Genomic DNA, 7,553 nt, shown 5'->3' on the forward strand with positions numbered 1-7,553 from the left:
AATGACGACGTTTGAATCCTGCAGAAGAAAGTTGCCACCCTGTAACACACACACAGCTCTGTGTTTGTGAACATTAATCAGTGATTATGTTGATTATCCATATGTTCATATGGATTTAGTCTCATGTAGTGTCTGTCCATATTTGTTTCATTGATAAAACACAAACATGGTCCTCATTAAAGTGTGTATTTCATGTGTGTTAATGGAGGAAGGTCCATGCTGTGACCGCTGTGATGACTCGAGCACCGAACGCAGGGGTCAGAAACCTTCAGCATGAAAAGAACCATTGGGCCTTTTCTCACCGAATAAAGCCACAAACCCCTCAGATAAAACTGTTTGACAGAATATTAAACGTTTTATGTTAATATCATGAGAGCATCTCAATCTCCAAAGAAACAACAACACTATGACAAAAACACCATTAATAAATACAATACATTTAAATTAGAGGCCATTATTTATTCACATGGTTATTTTTCTTTGTTTTTTCCTTCTTTTCAAACATGAGCTGCATGAGCCACAGAGGGATGAAAGAGCCGCATGCGGCTTTGCATTACGTCCTATTGCAGTGCATTGGCCCACTAATAAATGATATCATGGAACTTTTTATTTAGCATTTAGGCTAGAGTCAAAATCTGATTTACTTATTTATTTTAACTTTACCATGTCAAGTGACGTCAACACATTTTTCTGAGTTTCGGTCTGATCTGTGAGACTTTTCAATTTTTAAACTCTGCAGGGGATGGTCAGGTAACAGCTCCAAGGTGCTCCGGATTTTTCAGGTGTTTCTGTATTTCTTTGTACGGATAACAAAGCCCCACCTTCTTCAGAACCAACTTCTTCTGCTGTATTGGAGTACACTTTCCTTCCAGGGCCCATTTTAGGGCTAAACAAACATGGTTTATTAGTAAAAGTATTGAACTCATTGGTGACCTCAGAAACACACTCTAAGATAACTGGTGAATGCTATCAGAGAGTTACTGAATGATCACACTGTTCATGTAGGAACACAAGCTGCTTCTCACCCGTCAAGACGCCAGGTGCGACAGTCACCAGTTAACCTGGGCGAAGACGCTCGCACATTATCGCTGCGTACGTCATCGCTTCTTGAGCTGAGCATTATGAGTGTAGCCCCATCTGATAAACGTTTTCATTTATTGCTGTTCATCTGTTTAAATGTGACCAGCAAAGCAACAATATGAGTTTTTATTACAACAAAAAGTTTAGCGGTGTCAACAGAGGTGTTTGGTGTCCGCGCATCTGCCTGTTCAAAATACTGCGGCACCAAATAATCCGATACAGACAATACTGCTTAGAATGCAGGTTCATGGTTAAATATATTGTTAACATTATCAGCAGCGTTTGTGTAGTGACACTGTTGATTTGTGGTGTAACCTACACATAAAAATAAACAGTACAGCACTGATATGACCCAATGAATGTTGGCTGAATCCCACGCAGCGCCGTGGTCCACACCTCCACAGCCAGGTTAAACTGTGACAGCCCACATCCACAGAAGATGCGTGGATTCTGTCTTCTAATAACAGACACAATCAGGACTATTATTCAAGTATATTGCAAGATTATTTTCCTGGGGGTCAGGAATCAACAATCACGGCCATAGAAAATCTACCCGACCATAACTAGCAGGTTCTATGTATGGTCTCTACTGACCCTGTTAACAAACCTCCAGTGGTTCCAGATGTGACCGCGTTTTCTTTTTTATATTTGGCTTCATAATATATTTATTTTCCACACAGCTGAGGACGCTGAACATGCTGTTACATGCTGACCGACATCGTCACGTTCATTGTTACTCCTAAAACGAGTAAAAATAGAATTTTATGGAAGAAGAACTCCCGATGTTTACTTCCTGGTTTGAACAGAAACGGGTCCTACAGAGACACGCCCACGTTACATCTGTATCGCACCAACTCGGTCACCAGTTAATTCGGGCACCAGTTAATCCGACACACCGGCAGTACAACACCAAAGGACCCAATGCTCTTTGGCACATGGATTCTTACGACAAATGAAAACCCTGCGGTATAGTTTTTGTTCTTCATTAACAAGCATGTCTTTCCCCTGTGATGTCCACAGTCATGTCTATTTTGTCAGCGTGCATTGAGTGACACTTTGTTACATCCACAGGCAGAAAAAATAACTGTGTTGTTATGAATTTTATGTAAAAATACGTGTTGTTGCATGGTGGAAAGGACAGCGTGTGTTGGAAATGACATCTGAACAGAACATTGCTGAACAGTGTTCACTTTTATTATCTTTAACACAAATTAACCTCAGTTTTGAAACATAACGTTATTTAAATTAAAAAAAATAAAATAATGCCCATTCAATCACATGGTAGAAATTTGCTCCTTCCCCGCTCTCTGTGCTCAAACCTACAAAGCAAAATGCAAAAGTTGGACCCACTGTCAGATAAAAACCAGGTGCAGTTTACAGGAATCAAACTCTAATCATGGATTTTTTTTTTTATAAAATTAAATGAGTTGATCAATAAAACATTAACACAATGAATCTTTCTGACTTTGGCTGATTTTTTTCCACTCAGATTGAGATCAGGCAGATCACGCACAGTAAAACCAGCCAATCAGAGACAGGAGAGTCATCAGGAGTTACCGAGAAACGTGTGTAGTAGTTTCCAAGGAAATGAGCTGAGCTTGTTTTCCAGACAACTTGTCTGTTTCAGAATGACGTTCTGAACGACTTGAGTAAACACAGCTGTACAGAGACATAAGGTAAGATCCATTGTGTTGTTACTGTTGTTGGTGTGTGTGATGAAGAGCAGTATTAGGGCCATTGTAAGAAAAAAAAATACTGACCGGAAGGAGGGCGGGGGCGCTAATGATAAGAAAACAGTGTTGATAACCTTCCTGCTTCAATATTTGAATCATACACTTGTTAATACATCACTACGGAAGCGCTGAACTGCCACATTAGAAAAAAAAACATTTGATCACTATCTCGTTATAACGTCAAATGCTATCACGTTATAACGACATATTGTCTCGTTATGACGTCAAAACGTATCTCATTATAACGCGATACATTTTATTGCTATAATAAACAATGAACTGTTTATAAGTAGCCTAACCTAACCGGTTTGCTGCTGCACAGTGGACGATACTGTGATCAGTATATGCTGATCCGATGTGAGCTCCTTCTCTCCCACTCCTACACACATAAAAAGTGGAGAATGAATATTTATTATTCCTCAGAGTGGTTCTCACCCGGGGAGTACTTCAATGTAGAACCGCCACTGTGTATAAAAGTGTATAAAGAGAATTTGTGTCGCTGTGCTGTTGTACGTAGCCACGATCAGGAATTTGTATATATTTTGTCTTGTAAATGTACAGTCTCCTTCCTTCCAGACGTCACACAACATTTTGTTGTGGACAATGTTGAGTGCGTCCTGCTTTCTGCTGCACACGTAGAACCAGTGGTGGAGGAAGTACTGAAGCTTGGTACTTAAGTAAAAGTACAATTACCCAGAAAAATATATACTCAAGGGACCCCTGTGTTTAGAGCTGCAGGCTAATTGCTCTGAACACTCATAACACATATCAGTTCACATTGAGCAGACAAAGTCATGTGTCCTTCAGCGCCACCTGCTGACAGAGGTGTGTGTGTGCAGCAGTGCAGACTGTAAAAGCTGACACAGAGTGTGACTGTGAGTTTCAGTCAGACTGTAGATTGATGTTGTTGTAGCCGTACTGACTGAACCTGATGACTCTTCACCTCTGTGTCCTCTCACAGAGAGAAGATGATCCTGCTGCTCCTCATCCTCACCTCCTCAGCAGCAGCACTTGAAGTGAAGGAGACACAGAGCTCCTATCAGGCAGAGGAGAACCACCACATCACACTGGAGTGGACGTTCCCCACAGACACTCAGACTAAGACTGAGGACATTTATGTCCTCTGTGATCATATAACCAACCTCACAGCCTCAGTCCTGTATTGGGTCCATGCTGGTGTTGAGCTCTCAGAGTCTGTGGATGAAGGTTTTTCAGGAAGAGTCCAGAGTGACACAGACACCCTCAGAGAAGGACGAATCAGACTTCATCTGTCCAGACTCAGGACTGAAGACTCTGGTCTGTATGTGTGTGATGTGAGGACAGCTTCTGGTTCTGGTTCTTCCAGCTGTGAGCTCACAGTCTCTGGTGAGTAAGTTAAAGCTGCTGTCTGCTGAGAACTGTCTGATTTCTGTTCTTCTAACTGTAACATATAATATTCTGTACAGACAGACAGCATCAGGTTCAATTCAAACAGTCCACATGTTCATTTAAACATCAACAAGTCTCAACTCACATTTTTGTCCTTTACAGCAGCTGCTGCTCAGACACACACTGACAGACCAGCTCTGAGTCCAGCTCTGAGTCCACCAGCAGACACAGGAGGACGATGGACAGGACTCATCATTGGACTGACAGCAGCAGCACTTGTCTTTGTTTCTCTAACAGTTTCTCTTGTTATGAGACACAGAAAGAGAAAGATTCAGCACCAACAGCAGAGTTACTGTGTAGTTCGTTGTCTCTGAGTGATGGACTGACTCTGTCCACAGCTCTTCCAGAGGTCGGCCATGCTGTGTGTTGTTTCAGCTTTATTACAGACTGAGACAGATATGTTATTTATTGACAGAGTTACATTTGCTGATTAATGATCTGATCTGATGTTTATCTTGTAGCAGCCAAGTATTCACACTCTTTAACCCTTTGTTGTCTGAATGTTGACGTCCTCTATGTCTTATATGTAACAGCTCCTGTTGGAGTTTTATTATGTCATGATATTCATGATGTGGGATAGGACTCTTCTTTGCCTCGGTACAAACTGATCTGATGCTGCCTGTCACATGGAGTTATGATGATCAGCTGTTTTTCAGCATTAAAATCATCAGTGTGTTCAAACTGTGTCTTCCTGTTTAATCTGACTTCCTGCTTCCATCTGTGTGCTGTAAAAAGTCACATTTAGTCTCAGATGTTCAAACTGATATTTACACAGCTAGCAGCTACAGTTAGCATCACAGAGATGACTTAGCTTGGATGTTAGCTGCTAAATGCTAAATGTAGCTGCTAGCTGTGTGGATATCTAATGTGCTACAAACACAGACACGATGTTTGTGTGTTGTTGTGAGCAGCAGGTTCTCAGTACACGCTCACTTCCTGTTCTGGATCAGAGGAAGGTGGCGCCCCCTGCGCTCTGGACACACACACACAGGAGAGACGTGACACCTCACCTCATTTTAGGACAGATGAGCCAACAGTTCTCAGCATGTATGTGAACAGATTAATGTTTGGATGATCACAGATTAACAATAATCCCTTCATTTCAACAGTCTGTGTGCACCAACATTACAGAGAGTGTGTAAATAATTTAATCAATACAAACTTTATTGATTCTGTTTTACAGGTTTCACTAAAAATAATATCAAAGTCCAATAAAACAGTCTGACAGTAGAATAAATAATAAATGATGAGCTTTAAAGTTCTGTTCGGATGAAGGTCTCTTAATAACGACTCTGTGGCGCCACCTGCTGACAGAAACCTGAGCTGCTGCAGTCCATTCTGCTGAAGGTGAAGCAGACGTTTCACCCCTCAGTCCAGGTCCGTGTTCCCTCCACATCCATAAATGTTCAGAAGAGTTTTAGAAGTCATCAGTAACTTCAGCAGATTAAGGATCGATCAGTTTGATGGATCAGAGTCCAGCAGCTTGAACTGCTGCTGTGTGTCTTTGAATGAGCTCCTGCAGGCTCCTCTCAGCTCCTCCATCACAGCATCAGTCTGATACAAAGTCCAGCTCTGTCACAGCCGCTCACTGATCCGTACACAACAACACAACCACATTACAACAAGGTGTAATGAAGCTCTAACGAGTCTTTTTGAAAAGAGTTGTTTCGGTTCTGATAGATGGTTTGTATGAGATGTATCTTTTCCAAACAAAAAGGCAACAAAAGCAGACCACAAACACCACCGAGAACCAGTAACACTGCTGTTGCAAGCCTCCCACTTTTGTCTGCTGCTGGACTCAGAGCTGGACTATGTGCTGTTGATCATTTCTTATTAATCACTCAATTAGTATCTTAGTTTCACCACTAACTGCATCGTATGTGGAGGGTTGTTGTTCTGAGACACAAGACTTCAGATTCTTTCTAAACACACAAAATAAAACTACAAAGATCATCAGGAGAACTCCTACTGTCAGTCCAATGATGAGTCCTGTCCGTCCTCCTGTGTCTGCTGGTGGACTCAGAGCTGGACTCAGAGCTGGTCTGTCAGTGTGTGTCTGAGCAGCAGCTGCTGTAAAGGACAAAATGTGAGTTGAGACTTGTTGATGTTTAAATGAACATGTGGACTGTTTGAATTGAACCTGATGCTGTCTGTCTGTACAGAATATTATATGTTACAGTTAGAAGAACAGAAATCAGACAGTTCTCAGCAGACAGCAGCTTTAACTTACTCACCAGAGACTGTGAGCTCACAGCTGGAAGAACCAGGACCAGAAGCTGTCCTCACATCACACACATACAGACCAGAGTCTTCAGTCCTGAGTCTGGACAGATGAAGTCTGATTCGTCCTTCTCTGAGGGCGTCTGTGTCACTCTGGACTCTTCCTGAAAAACCTTCATCCACAGACTCTGAGAGCTCAACACCAGCATGGACCCGATACAGGACTGATTCTTTCTGTCTGGTTATATGATCACAGAGGACATAAATGTCCTCAGGCTTAGTCTGAGTGTCTGTGGGGAACGTCCACTCCAGTGTGATGTTGTGGTTCTCCTCTGCCTGATAGGAGCTCTGTGTCTCCTTCACTTCAAGTGCTGCTGCTGAGGAGGTGAGGATGAGGAGCAGCAGGATCATCTTCTCTCTGTGAGAGGACACAGAGGTGAAGAGTCATCAGGTTCAGCACGGCTGTATGTTATGGTGAATGTGAGCTATGGACTGGAAACAGTTGTTCTTTGATAAATATTAGAGCTTTGTGCAAAAGGAGAATTACTTATTTTGACTCCACAGAGCCTGGTGGGTGTTTGACTGTCGTTATGATTATTATGACTGTTTGATGTTCTGCACCATTCCTTCTATCTACATAAGTAAAGAGACTAGTATTACTTTTAATACTCGAGTACAAAAAATACTGACTACTTTAATCCTTCTATTGAGTATGATGTTTAAAGAAAACTTCCACTCAAGTCATTATTTGGTACAGTGTCTGTACTTTAGTACAGAAATGTAGTAAGATCAGAAACAAAAGACTGAATGTGTCCACATGTGTCTCTTGGTGGGTCCATGTTGTCCCTCCTGTCATGTCTTTGTTCCATCAACATGTGTTTGAGCTGCTAAACTCATTCTGTACAAACACCTTGTTCTCACACTTCTATACAAACAGTCAGGACAAGACAAGATAAGATTTCTGTTGTGCTCCACGTCCCTGATGCATGAACAGAGGTCTGGTTTATCAGGTCTGGACCTGCAGGTGAGGGCGGACCGTTTTCGACCTCATGGCCTCGCACGTCCTTTTCCTTGTTTTGAGCATGGTCCTGA

The 7,553-nt window shown here is 42.0% G+C and overlaps 1 long non-coding RNA gene across 1 annotated transcript; it reads left to right on the plus strand.

The window, feature by feature from the left end:
* Nucleotides 1–1,766: 1,766 nt before the first annotated feature.
* LOC114429321 (uncharacterized) lies at nucleotides 1,767–4,103 on the plus strand. The gene is made up of 3 exons (XR_003669672.1): nucleotides 1,767–2,046; nucleotides 2,570–2,756; nucleotides 3,775–4,103. It is a non-coding gene; the product is annotated as an uncharacterized LOC114429321 (long non-coding RNA).
* Nucleotides 4,104–7,553: the final 3,450 nt, after the last annotated feature.

The sequence above is a fragment of the Parambassis ranga genome, unplaced genomic scaffold (genome assembly GCF_900634625.1).
Source record: "Parambassis ranga unplaced genomic scaffold, fParRan2.1 scaffold_101_arrow_ctg1, whole genome shotgun sequence".
Lineage (NCBI taxonomy): Eukaryota > Metazoa > Chordata > Actinopteri > Ambassidae > Parambassis > Parambassis ranga.